The 12,217-nt window shown below is 54.2% G+C and overlaps 16 non-coding genes across 16 annotated transcripts; all 16 read right to left on the minus strand.

The window, feature by feature from the left end:
- Positions 1-548: 548 nt before the first annotated feature.
- TRNAD-GUC (transfer RNA aspartic acid (anticodon GUC)) lies at positions 549-620 on the minus strand. Its single transcript has one exon. It is a non-coding gene; the product is annotated as a tRNA-Asp (tRNA).
- Positions 621-1,255: 635 nt separating this feature from the next.
- TRNAD-GUC (transfer RNA aspartic acid (anticodon GUC)) lies at positions 1,256-1,327 on the minus strand. Its single transcript has one exon. It is a non-coding gene; the product is annotated as a tRNA-Asp (tRNA).
- A 635-nt stretch (positions 1,328-1,962) lies between these two features.
- On the minus strand, positions 1,963-2,034 carry TRNAD-GUC (transfer RNA aspartic acid (anticodon GUC)). The gene has a single exon. It is a non-coding gene; the product is annotated as a tRNA-Asp (tRNA).
- A 635-nt stretch (positions 2,035-2,669) lies between these two features.
- TRNAD-GUC (transfer RNA aspartic acid (anticodon GUC)) lies at positions 2,670-2,741 on the minus strand. Its single transcript has one exon. It is a non-coding gene; the product is annotated as a tRNA-Asp (tRNA).
- A 635-nt stretch (positions 2,742-3,376) lies between these two features.
- TRNAD-GUC (transfer RNA aspartic acid (anticodon GUC)) lies at positions 3,377-3,448 on the minus strand. Its single transcript has one exon. It is a non-coding gene; the product is annotated as a tRNA-Asp (tRNA).
- A 635-nt stretch (positions 3,449-4,083) lies between these two features.
- Positions 4,084-4,155, minus strand: TRNAD-GUC (transfer RNA aspartic acid (anticodon GUC)). The gene has a single exon. It is a non-coding gene; the product is annotated as a tRNA-Asp (tRNA).
- Positions 4,156-4,790: 635 nt separating this feature from the next.
- Positions 4,791-4,862, minus strand: TRNAD-GUC (transfer RNA aspartic acid (anticodon GUC)). The gene has a single exon. It is a non-coding gene; the product is annotated as a tRNA-Asp (tRNA).
- Positions 4,863-5,497: 635 nt separating this feature from the next.
- On the minus strand, positions 5,498-5,569 carry TRNAD-GUC (transfer RNA aspartic acid (anticodon GUC)). Its single transcript has one exon. It is a non-coding gene; the product is annotated as a tRNA-Asp (tRNA).
- A 635-nt stretch (positions 5,570-6,204) lies between these two features.
- TRNAD-GUC (transfer RNA aspartic acid (anticodon GUC)) lies at positions 6,205-6,276 on the minus strand. The gene has a single exon. It is a non-coding gene; the product is annotated as a tRNA-Asp (tRNA).
- A 635-nt stretch (positions 6,277-6,911) lies between these two features.
- On the minus strand, positions 6,912-6,983 carry TRNAD-GUC (transfer RNA aspartic acid (anticodon GUC)). Its single transcript has one exon. It is a non-coding gene; the product is annotated as a tRNA-Asp (tRNA).
- A 635-nt stretch (positions 6,984-7,618) lies between these two features.
- On the minus strand, positions 7,619-7,690 carry TRNAD-GUC (transfer RNA aspartic acid (anticodon GUC)). The gene has a single exon. It is a non-coding gene; the product is annotated as a tRNA-Asp (tRNA).
- A 635-nt stretch (positions 7,691-8,325) lies between these two features.
- On the minus strand, positions 8,326-8,397 carry TRNAD-GUC (transfer RNA aspartic acid (anticodon GUC)). Its single transcript has one exon. It is a non-coding gene; the product is annotated as a tRNA-Asp (tRNA).
- Positions 8,398-9,029: 632 nt separating this feature from the next.
- Positions 9,030-9,101, minus strand: TRNAD-GUC (transfer RNA aspartic acid (anticodon GUC)). The gene has a single exon. It is a non-coding gene; the product is annotated as a tRNA-Asp (tRNA).
- A 635-nt stretch (positions 9,102-9,736) lies between these two features.
- TRNAD-GUC (transfer RNA aspartic acid (anticodon GUC)) lies at positions 9,737-9,808 on the minus strand. The gene has a single exon. It is a non-coding gene; the product is annotated as a tRNA-Asp (tRNA).
- Positions 9,809-10,443: 635 nt separating this feature from the next.
- TRNAD-GUC (transfer RNA aspartic acid (anticodon GUC)) lies at positions 10,444-10,515 on the minus strand. The gene has a single exon. It is a non-coding gene; the product is annotated as a tRNA-Asp (tRNA).
- Positions 10,516-11,150: 635 nt separating this feature from the next.
- Positions 11,151-11,222, minus strand: TRNAD-GUC (transfer RNA aspartic acid (anticodon GUC)). The gene has a single exon. It is a non-coding gene; the product is annotated as a tRNA-Asp (tRNA).
- Positions 11,223-12,217: the final 995 nt, after the last annotated feature.

Consider the following 12,217-nt stretch of genomic DNA (forward strand, 5'->3'; position numbering starts at 1 on the left):
AAATCAAAGGGGGTTGAAAGCAAACAAACGGCGGCAGTTGATGGAAATGGCATTCAGCTGAATGAATGACTGACATCCTCCGACAAAGAAGGGACCTCTTGGAAAGTATGACAGAAAGATCGGGCAGTCTCCGGGCAGATGCCATTGCTCTTGGGATCTCTAGGGGTTCGGCCGGTTGTGCACCTCCTCAGATCTTCTGCCACCCTGAAAACAGCTCCTAAAGAGGATATCTGGAGTCCTCTTATTAGCCAAGTGGTCTGAAGAAAATCTCAAGTCTGACCATTTCAGCACACTGTTTCTTTTGCGCCGAAGGAAAAGTGGCGGTGCCGAGTCATTCCTAGGGATGAGGCGGTGCTTTTATAGGTGAAACCAACCTGCTACTGTCGGCGCTACGTGAACGAGGAGCTGGCGAGCGGCCAAGCTTCTCGGTATCAAACGGAAAGCTCGACTTCCTGAGGTGGGACCATGTCCAAGAAGGAACTGTGAGGACAGTCTTGGGAAAGAGCTCCGCACGAAAGCAAGACTCGGGCGAGAAAAAATGCAAAGCTCTCCCCGTCGGGGAATCGAACCCCGGTCTCCCGCGTGACAGGCGGGGATACTCACCACTATACTAACGAGGAACAAGCTGCTGGCAGGGGCCTGTCGCGCTGCGGCCAAAGTCGAGCTGCTTGCGACCCCCCAGCAAGGCCTCTTTCCATGCACCTCTGAAATCAAAGGGGGTTGAAAGCAAACAAACGGCGGCAGTTGATGGAAATGGCATTCAGCTGAATGAATGACTGACATCCTCCGACAAAGACGGGACCTCTTGGAAAGTATGACGGAAAGATCGGGCAGTCTCCGGGCAGATGCCATTGCTCTTGGGATCTCTAGGGGTTCGGCCGGTTGTGCACCTCCTCAGATCTTCTGCCACCCTGAAAACAGCTCCTAAAGAGGATATCTGGAGTCCTCTTATTAGCCAAGTGGTCTGAAGAAAATCTCAAGTCTGACCATTTCAGCACACTGTTTCTTTTGCGCCGAAGGAAAAGTGGCGGTGCCGAGTCATTCCTAGGGATGAGGCGGTGCTTTTATAGGTGAAACCAACCTGCTACTGTCGGCGCTACGTGAACGAGGAGCTGGCGAGCGGCCAAGCTTCTCGGTATCAAACGGAAAGCTCGACTTCCTGAGGTGGGACCATGTCCAAGAAGGAACTGTGAGGACAGTCTTGGGAAAGAGCTCCGCACGAAAGCAAGACTCGGGCGAGAAAAAATGCAAAGCTCTCCCCGTCGGGGAATCGAACCCCGGTCTCCCGCGTGACAGGCGGGGATACTCACCACTATACTAACGAGGAACAAGCTGCTGGCAGGGGCCTGTCGCGCTGCGGCCAAAGTCGAGCTGCTTGCGACCCCCCAGCAAGGCCTCTTTCCATGCACCTCTGAAATCAAAGGGGGTTGAAAGCAAACAAACGGCGGCAGTTGATGGAAATGGCATTCAGCTGAATGAATGACTGACATCCTCCGACAAAGACGGGACCTCTTGGAAAGTATGACGGAAAGATCGGGCAGTCTCCGGGCAGATGCCATTGCTCTTGGGATCTCTAGGGGTTCGGCCGGTTGTGCACCTCCTCAGATCTTCTGCCACCCTGAAAACAGCTCCTAAAGAGGATATCTGGAGTCCTCTTATTAGCCAAGTGGTCTGAAGAAAATCTCAAGTCTGACCATTTCAGCACACTGTTTCTTTTGCGCCGAAGGAAAAGTGGCGGTGCCGAGTCATTCCTAGGGATGAGGCGGTGCTTTTATAGGTGAAACCAACCTGCTACTGTCGGCGCTACGTGAACGAGGAGCTGGCGAGCGGCCAAGCTTCTCGGTATCAAACGGAAAGCTCGACTTCCTGAGGTGGGACCATGTCCAAGAAGGAACTGTGAGGACAGTCTTGGGAAAGAGCTCCGCACGAAAGCAAGACTCGGGCGAGAAAAAATGCAAAGCTCTCCCCGTCGGGGAATCGAACCCCGGTCTCCCGCGTGACAGGCGGGGATACTCACCACTATACTAACGAGGAACAAGCTGCTGGCAGGGGCCTGTCGCGCTGCGGCCAAAGTCGAGCTGCTTGCGACCCCCCAGCAAGGCCTCTTTCCATGCACCTCTGAAATCAAAGGGGGTTGAAAGCAAACAAACGGCGGCAGTTGATGGAAATGGCATTCAGCTGAATGAATGACTGACATCCTCCGACAAAGACGGGACCTCTTGGAAAGTATGACGGAAAGATCGGGCAGTCTCCGGGCAGATGCCATTGCTCTTGGGATCTCTAGGGGTTCGGCCGGTTGTGCACCTCCTCAGATCTTCTGCCACCCTGAAAACAGCTCCTAAAGAGGATATCTGGAGTCCTCTTATTAGCCAAGTGGTCTGAAGAAAATCTCAAGTCTGACCATTTCAGCACACTGTTTCTTTTGCGCCGAAGGAAAAGTGGCGGTGCCGAGTCATTCCTAGGGATGAGGCGGTGCTTTTATAGGTGAAACCAACCTGCTACTGTCGGCGCTACGTGAACGAGGAGCTGGCGAGCGGCCAAGCTTCTCGGTATCAAACGGAAAGCTCGACTTCCTGAGGTGGGACCATGTCCAAGAAGGAACTGTGAGGACAGTCTTGGGAAAGAGCTCCGCACGAAAGCAAGACTCGGGCGAGAAAAAATGCAAAGCTCTCCCCGTCGGGGAATCGAACCCCGGTCTCCCGCGTGACAGGCGGGGATACTCACCACTATACTAACGAGGAACAAGCTGCTGGCAGGGGCCTGTCGCGCTGCGGCCAAAGTCGAGCTGCTTGCGACCCCCCAGCAAGGCCTCTTTCCATGCACCTCTGAAATCAAAGGGGGTTGAAAGCAAACAAACGGCGGCAGTTGATGGAAATGGCATTCAGCTGAATGAATGACTGACATCCTCCGACAAAGACGGGACCTCTTGGAAAGTATGACGGAAAGATCGGGCAGTCTCCGGGCAGATGCCATTGCTCTTGGGATCTCTAGGGGTTCGGCCGGTTGTGCACCTCCTCAGATCTTCTGCCACCCTGAAAACAGCTCCTAAAGAGGATATCTGGAGTCCTCTTATTAGCCAAGTGGTCTGAAGAAAATCTCAAGTCTGACCATTTCAGCACACTGTTTCTTTTGCGCCGAAGGAAAAGTGGCGGTGCCGAGTCATTCCTAGGGATGAGGCGGTGCTTTTATAGGTGAAACCAACCTGCTACTGTCGGCGCTACGTGAACGAGGAGCTGGCGAGCCGCCAAGCTTCTCGGTATCAAACGGAAAGCTCGACTTCCTGAGGTGGGACCATGTCCAAGAAGGAACTGTGAGGACAGTCTTGGGAAAGAGCTCCGCACGAAAGCAAGACTCGGGCGAGAAAAAATGCAAAGCTCTCCCCGTCGGGGAATCGAACCCCGGTCTCCCGCGTGACAGGCGGGGATACTCACCACTATACTAACGAGGAACAAGCTGCTGGCAGGGGCCTGTCGCGCTGCGGCCAAAGTCGAGCTGCTTGCGACCCCCCAGCAAGGCCTCTTTCCATGCACCTCTGAAATCAAAGGGGGTTGAAAGCAAACAAACGGCGGCAGTTGATGGAAATGGCATTCAGCTGAATGAATGACTGACATCCTCCGACAAAGACGGGACCTCTTGGAAAGTATGACGGAAAGATCGGGCAGTCTCCGGGCAGATGCCATTGCTCTTGGGATCTCTAGGGGTTCGGCCGGTTGTGCACCTCCTCAGATCTTCTGCCACCCTTAAAACAGCTCCTAAAGAGGATATCTGGAGTCCTCTTATTAGCCAAGTGGTCTGAAGAAAATCTCAAGTCTGACCATTTCAGCACACTGTTTCTTTTGCGCCGAAGGAAAAGTGGCGGTGCCGAGTCATTCCTAGGGATGAGGCGGTGCTTTTATAGGTGAAACCAACCTGCTACTGTCGGCGCTACGTGAACGAGGAGCTGGCGAGCGGCCAAGCTTCTCGGTATCAAACGGAAAGCTCGACTTCCTGAGGTGGGACCATGTCCAAGAAGGAACTGTGAGGACAGTCTTGGGAAAGAGCTCCGCACGAAAGCAAGACTCGGGCGAGAAAAAATGCAAAGCTCTCCCCGTCGGGGAATCGAACCCCGGTCTCCCGCGTGACAGGCGGGGATACTCACCACTATACTAACGAGGAACAAGCTGCTGGCAGGGGCCTGTCGCGCTGCGGCCAAAGTCGAGCTGCTTGCGACCCCCCAGCAAGGCCTCTTTCCATGCACCTCTGAAATCAAAGGGGGTTGAAAGCAAACAAACGGCGGCAGTTGATGGAAATGGCATTCAGCTGAATGAATGACTGACATCCTCCGACAAAGACGGGACCTCTTGGAAAGTATGACGGAAAGATCGGGCAGTCTCCGGGCAGATGCCATTGCTCTTGGGATCTCTAGGGGTTCGGCCGGTTGTGCACCTCCTCAGATCTTCTGCCACCCTGAAAACAGCTCCTAAAGAGGATATCTGGAGTCCTCTTATTAGCCAAGTGGTCTGAAGAAAATCTCAAGTCTGACCATTTCAGCACACTGTTTCTTTTGCGCCGAAGGAAAAGTGGCGGTGCCGAGTCATTCCTAGGGATGAGGCGGTGCTTTTATAGGTGAAACCAACCTGCTACTGTCGGCGCTACGTGAACGAGGAGCTGGCGAGCGGCCAAGCTTCTCGGTATCAAACGGAAAGCTCGACTTCCTGAGGTGGGACCATGTCCAAGAAGGAACTGTGAGGACAGTCTTGGGAAAGAGCTCCGCACGAAAGCAAGACTCGGGCGAGAAAAAATGCAAAGCTCTCCCCGTCGGGGAATCGAACCCCGGTCTCCCGCGTGACAGGCGGGGATACTCACCACTATACTAACGAGGAACAAGCTGCTGGCAGGGGCCTGTCGCGCTGCGGCCAAAGTCGAGCTGCTTGCGACCCCCCAGCAAGGCCTCTTTCCATGCACCTCTGAAATCAAAGGGGGTTGAAAGCAAACAAACGGCGGCAGTTGATGGAAATGGCATTCAGCTGAATGAATGACTGACATCCTCCGACAAAGACGGGACCTCTTGGAAAGTATGACGGAAAGATCGGGCAGTCTCCGGGCAGATGCCATTGCTCTTGGGATCTCTAGGGGTTCGGCCGGTTGTGCACCTCCTCAGATCTTCTGCCACCCTGAAAACAGCTCCTAAAGAGGATATCTGGAGTCCTCTTATTAGCCAAGTGGTCTGAAGAAAATCTCAAGTCTGACCATTTCAGCACACTGTTTCTTTTGCGCCGAAGGAAAAGTGGCGGTGCCGAGTCATTCCTAGGGATGAGGCGGTGCTTTTATAGGTGAAACCAACCTGCTACTGTCGGCGCTACGTGAACGAGGAGCTGGCGAGCGGCCAAGCTTCTCGGTATCAAACGGAAAGCTCGACTTCCTGAGGTGGGACCATGTCCAAGAAGGAACTGTGAGGACAGTCTTGGGAAAGAGCTCCGCACGAAAGCAAGACTCGGGCGAGAAAAAATGCAAAGCTCTCCCCGTCGGGGAATCGAACCCCGGTCTCCCGCGTGACAGGCGGGGATACTCACCACTATACTAACGAGGAACAAGCTGCTGGCAGGGGCCTGTCGCGCTGCGGCCAAAGTCGAGCTGCTTGCGACCCCCCAGCAAGGCCTCTTTCCATGCACCTCTGAAATCAAAGGGGGTTGAAAGCAAACAAACGGCGGCAGTTGATGGAAATGGCATTCAGCTGAATGAATGACTGACATCCTCCGACAAAGACGGGACCTCTTGGAAAGTATGACGGAAAGATCGGGCAGTCTCCGGGCAGATGCCATTGCTCTTGGGATCTCTAGGGGTTCGGCCGGTTGTGCACCTCCTCAGATCTTCTGCCACCCTGAAAACAGCTCCTAAAGAGGATATCTGGAGTCCTCTTATTAGCCAAGTGGTCTGAAGAAAATCTCAAGTCTGACCATTTCAGCACACTGTTTCTTTTGCGCCGAAGGAAAAGTGGCGGTGCCGAGTCATTCCTAGGGATGAGGCGGTGCTTTTATAGGTGAAACCAACCTGCTACTGTCGGCGCTACGTGAACGAGGAGCTGGCGAGCGGCCAAGCTTCTCGGTATCAAACGGAAAGCTCGACTTCCTGAGGTGGGACCATGTCCAAGAAGGAACTGTGAGGACAGTCTTGGGAAAGAGCTCCGCACGAAAGCAAGACTCGGGCGAGAAAAAATGCAAAGCTCTCCCCGTCGGGGAATCGAACCCCGGTCTCCCGCGTGACAGGCGGGGATACTCACCACTATACTAACGAGGAACAAGCTGCTGGCAGGGGCCTGTCGCGCTGCGGCCAAAGTCGAGCTGCTTGCGACCCCCCAGCAAGGCCTCTTTCCATGCACCTCTGAAATCAAAGGGGGTTGAAAGCAAACAAACGGCGGCAGTTGATGGAAATGGCATTCAGCTGAATGAATGACTGACATCCTCCGACAAAGACGGGACCTCTTGGAAAGTATGACGGAAAGATCGGGCAGTCTCCGGGCAGATGCCATTGCTCTTGGGATCTCTAGGGGTTCGGCCGGTTGTGCACCTCCTCAGATCTTCTGCCACCCTGAAAACAGCTCCTAAAGAGGATATCTGGAGTCCTCTTATTAGCCAAGTGGTCTGAAGAAAATCTCAAGTCTGACCATTTCAGCACACTGTTTCTTTTGCGCCGAAGGAAAAGTGGCGGTGCCGAGTCATTCCTAGGGATGAGGCGGTGCTTTTATAGGTGAAACCAACCTGCTACTGTCGGCGCTACGTGAACGAGGAGCTGGCGAGCGGCCAAGCTTCTCGGTATCAAACGGAAAGCTCGACTTCCTGAGGTGGGACCATGTCCAAGAAGGAACTGTGAGGACAGTCTTGGGAAAGAGCTCCGCACGAAAGCAAGACTCGGGCGAGAAAAAATGCAAAGCTCTCCCCGTCGGGGAATCGAACCCCGGTCTCCCGCGTGACAGGCGGGGATACTCACCACTATACTAACGAGGAACAAGCTGCTGGCAGGGGCCTGTCGCGCTGCGGCCAAAGTCGAGCTGCTTGCGACCCCCCAGCAAGGCCTCTTTCCATGCACCTCTGAAATCAAAGGGGGTTGAAAGCAAACAAACGGCGGCAGTTGATGGAAATGGCATTCAGCTGAATGAATGACTGACATCCTCCGACAAAGACGGGACCTCTTGGAAAGTATGACGGAAAGATCGGGCAGTCTCCGGGCAGATGCCATTGCTCTTGGGATCTCTAGGGGTTCGGCCGGTTGTGCACCTCCTCAGATCTTCTGCCACCCTGAAAACAGCTCCTAAAGAGGATATCTGGAGTCCTCTTATTAGCCAAGTGGTCTGAAGAAAATCTCAAGTCTGACCATTTCAGCACACTGTTTCTTTTGCGCCGAAGGAAAAGTGGCGGTGCCGAGTCATTCCTAGGGATGAGGCGGTGCTTTTATAGGTGAAACCAACCTGCTACTGTCGGCGCTACGTGAACGAGGAGCTGGCGAGCCGCCAAGCTTCTCGGTATCAAACGGAAAGCTCGACTTCCTGAGGTGGGACCATGTCCAAGAAGGAACTGTGAGGACAGTCTTGGGAAAGAGCTCCGCACGAAAGCAAGACTCGGGCGAGAAAAAATGCAAAGCTCTCCCCGTCGGGGAATCGAACCCCGGTCTCCCGCGTGACAGGCGGGGATACTCACCACTATACTAACGAGGAAAAAGCTGCTGGCAGGGGCCTGTCGCGCTGCGGCCAAAGTCGAGCTGCTTGCGACCCCCCAGCAAGGCCTCTTTCCATGCACCTCTGAAATCAAAGGGGGTTGAAAGCAAACAAACGGCGGCAGTTGATGGAAATGGCATTCAGCTGAATGAATGACTGACATCCTCCGACAAAGACGGGACCTCTTGGAAAGTATGACGGAAAGATCGGGCAGTCTCCGGGCAGATGCCATTGCTCTTGGGATCTCTAGGGGTTCGGCCGGTTGTGCACCTCCTCAGATCTTCTGCCACCCTGAAAACAGCTCCTAAAGAGGATATCTGGAGTCCTCTTATTAGCCAAATGGTCTGAAGAAAATCTCAAGTCTGACCATTTCAGCACACTGTTTCTTTTGCGCCGAAGGAAAAGTGGCGGTGCCGAGTCATTCCTAGGGATGAGGCGGTGCTTTTATAGGTGAAACCAACCTGCTACTGTCGGCGCTACGTGAACGAGGAGCTGGCGAGCGGCCAAGCTTCTCGGTATCAAACGGAAAGCTCGACTTCCTGAGGTGGGACCATGTCCAAGAAGGAACTGTGAGGACAGTCTTGGGAAAGAGCTCCGCACGAAAGCAAGACTCGGGCGAGAAAAAATGCAAAGCTCTCCCCGTCGGGGAATCGAACCCCGGTCTCCCGCGTGACAGGCGGGGATACTCACCACTATACTAACGAGGAACAAGCTGCTGGCAGAGGCCTGTCGCGCTGCGGCCAAAGTCGAGCTGCTTGCGACCCCCCAGCAAGGCCTCTTTCCATGCACCTCTGAAATCAAAGGGGGTTGAAAGCAAACAAACGGCGGCAGTTGATGGAAATGGCATTCAGCTGAATGAATGACTGACATCCTCCGACAAAGACGGGACCTCTTGGAAAGTATGACGGAAAGATCGGGCAGTCTCCGGGCAGATGCCATTGCTCTTGGGATCTCTAGGGGTTCGGCCGGTTGTGCACCTCCTCAGATCTTCTGCCACCCTGAAAACAGCTCCTAAAGAGGATATCTGGAGTCCTCTTATTAGCCAAGTGGTCTGAAGAAAATCTCAAGTCTGACCATTTCAGCACACTGTTTCTTTTGCGCCGAAGGAAAAGTGGCGGTGCCGAGTCATTCCTAGGGATGAGGCGGTGCTTTTATAGGTGAAACCAACCTGCTACTGTCGGCGCTACGTGAACGAGGAGCTGGCGAGCCAAGCTTCTCGGTATCAAACGGAAAGCTCGACTTCCTGAGGTGGGACCATGTCCAAGAAGGAACTGTGAGGACAGTCTTGGGAAAGAGCTCCGCACGAAAGCAAGACTCGGGCGAGAAAAAATGCAAAGCTCTCCCCGTCGGGGAATCGAACCCCGGTCTCCCGCGTGACAGGCGGGGATACTCACCACTATACTAACGAGGAACAAGCTGCTGGCAGGGGCCTGTCGCGCTGCGGCCAAAGTCGAGCTGCTTGCGACCCCCCAGCAAGGCCTCTTTCCATGCACCTCTGAAATCAAAGGGGGTTGAAAGCAAACAAACGGCGGCAGTTGATGGAAATGGCATTCAGCTGAATGAATGACTGACATCCTCCGACAAAGACGGGACCTCTTGGAAAGTATGACGGAAAGATCGGGCAGTCTCCGGGCAGATGCCATTGCTCTTGGGATCTCTAGGGGTTCGGCCGGTTGTGCACCTCCTCAGATCTTCTGCCACCCTGAAAACAGCTCCTAAAGAGGATATCTGGAGTCCTCTTATTAGCCAAGTGGTCTGAAGAAAATCTCAAGTCTGACCATTTCAGCACACTGTTTCTTTTGCGCCGAAGGAAAAGTGGCGGTGCCGAGTCATTCCTAGGGATGAGGCGGTGCTTTTATAGGTGAAACCAACCTGCTACTGTCGGCGCTACGTGAACGAGGAGCTGGCGAGCGGCCAAGCTTCTCGGTATCAAACGGAAAGCTCGACTTCCTGAGGTGGGACCATGTCCAAGAAGGAACTGTGAGGACAGTCTTGGGAAAGAGCTCCGCACGAAAGCAAGACTCGGGCGAGAAAAAAAGCAAAGCTCTCCCCGTCGGGGAATCGAACCCCGGTCTCCCGCGTGACAGGCGGGGATACTCACCACTATACTAACGAGGAACAAGCTGCTGGCAGGGGCCTGTCGCGCTGTGGCCAAAGTCGAGCTGCTTGCGACCCCCCAGCAAGGCCTCTTTCCATGCACCTCTGAAATCAAAGGGGGTTGAAAGCAAACAAACGGCGGCAGTTGATGGAAATGGCATTCAGCTGAATGAATGACTGACATCCTCCGACAAAGACGGGACCTCTTGGAAAGTATGACGGAAAGATCGGGCAGTCTCCGGGCAGATGCCATTGCTCTTGGGATCTCTAGGGGTTCGGCCGGTTGTGCACCTCCTCAGATCTTCTGCCACCCTGAAAACAGCTCCTAAAGAGGATATCTGGAGTCCTCTTATTAGCCAAGTGGTCTGAAGAAAATCTCAAGTCTGACCATTTCAGCACACTGTTTCTTTTGCGCCGAAGGAAAAGTGGCGGTGCCGAGTCATTCCTAGGGATGAGGCGGTGCTTTTATAGGTGAAACCAACCTGCTACTGTCGGCGCTACGTGAACGAGGAGCTGGCGAGCGGCCAAGCTTCTCGGTATCAAACGGAAAGCTCGACTTCCTGAGGTGGGACCATGTCCAAGAAGGAACTGTGAGGACAGTCTTGGGAAAGAGCTCCGCACGAAAGCAAGACTCGGGCGAGAAAAAATGCAAAGCTCTCCCCGTCGGGGAATCGAACCCCGGTCTCCCGCGTGACAGGCGGGGATACTCACCACTATACTAACGAGGAACAAGCTGCTGGCAGGGGAATGTCGCGCTGCGGCCAAAGTCGAGCTGCTTGCGACCCCCCAGCAAGGCCTCTTTCCATGCACCTCTGAAATCAAAGGGGGTTGAAAGCAAACAAACGGCGGCAGTTGATGGAAATGGCATTCAGCTGAATGAATGACTGACATCCTCCGACAAAGACGGGACCTCTTGGAAAGTATGACGGAAAGATCGGGCAGTCTCCGGGCAGATGCCATTGCTCTTGGGATCTCTAGGGGTTCGGCCGGTTGTGCACCTCCTCAGATCTTCTGCCACCCTGAAAACAGCTCCTAAAGAGGATATCTGGAGTCCTCTTATTAGCCAAGTGGTCTGAAGAAAATCTCAAGTCTGACCATTTCAGCACACTGTTTCTTTTGCGCCGAAGGAAAAGTGGCGGTGCCGAGTCATTCCTAGGGATGAGGCGGTGCTTTTATAGGTGAAACCAACCTGCTACTGTCGGCGCTACGTGAACGAGGAGCTGGCGAGCGGCCAAGCTTCTCGGTATCAAACGGAAAGCTCGACTTCCTGAGGTGGGACCATGTCCAAGAAGGAACTGTGAGGACAGTCTTGGGAAAGAGCTCCGCACGAAAGCAAGACTCGGGCGAGAAAAAATGCAAAGCTCTCCCCGTCGGGGAATCGAACCCCGGTCTCCCGCGTGACAGGCGGGGATACTCACCACTATACTAACGAGGAACAAGCTGCTGGCAGGGGCCTGTCGCGCTGCGGCCAAAGTCGAGCTGCTTGCGACCCCCCAGCAAGGCCTCTTTCCATGCACCTCTGAAATCAAAGGGGGTTGAAAGCAAACAAACGGCGGCAGTTGATGGAAATGGCATTCAGCTGAATGAATGACTGACATCCTCCGACAAAGACGGGACCTCTTGGAAAGTATGACGGAAAGATCGGGCAGTCTCCGGGCAGATGCCATTGCTCTTGGGATCTCTAGGGGTTCGGCCGGTTGTGCACCTCCTCAGATCTTCTGCCACCCTGAAAACAGCTCCTAAAGAGGATATCTGGAGTCCTCTTATTAGCCAAGTGGTCTGAAGAAAATCTCATGTCTGACCATTTCAGCACACTGTTTCTTTTGCGCCGAAGGAAAAGTGGCGGTGCCGAGTCATTCCTAGGGATGAGGCGGTGCTTTTATAGGTGAAACCAACCTGCTACTGTCGGCGCTACGTGAACGAGGAGCTGGCGAGTGGCCAAGCTTCTCGGTATCAAACGGAAAGCTCGACTTCCTGAGGTGGGACCATGTCCAAGAAGGAACTGTGAGGACAGTCTTGGGAAAGAGCTCCGCACGAAAGCAAGACTCGGGCGAGAAAAAATGCAAAGCTCTCCCCGTCGGGGAATCGAACCCCGGTCTCCCGCGTGACAGGTGGGGATACTCACCACTATACTAACGAGGAACAAGCTGCTGGCAGGGGCCTGTCGCGCTGCGGCCAAAGTCGAGCTGCTTGCGACCCCCCAGCAAGGCCTCTTTCCATGCACCTCTGAAATCAAAGGGGGTTGAAAGCAAACAAACGGCGGCAGTTGATGGAAATGGCATTCAGCTGAATGAATGACTGACATCCTCCGACAAAGACGGGACCTCTTGGAAAGTATGACGGAAAGATCGGGCAGTCTCCGGGCAGATGCCATTGCTCTTGGGATCCCTAGGGGTTCGGCCGGTTGTGCACCTCCTCAGATCTTCTGCC

The sequence above is a fragment of the Engystomops pustulosus genome, chromosome 7, assembly GCF_040894005.1.
Source record: "Engystomops pustulosus chromosome 7, aEngPut4.maternal, whole genome shotgun sequence".
Taxonomy (NCBI): Eukaryota; Metazoa; Chordata; class Amphibia; order Anura; family Leptodactylidae; genus Engystomops; species Engystomops pustulosus.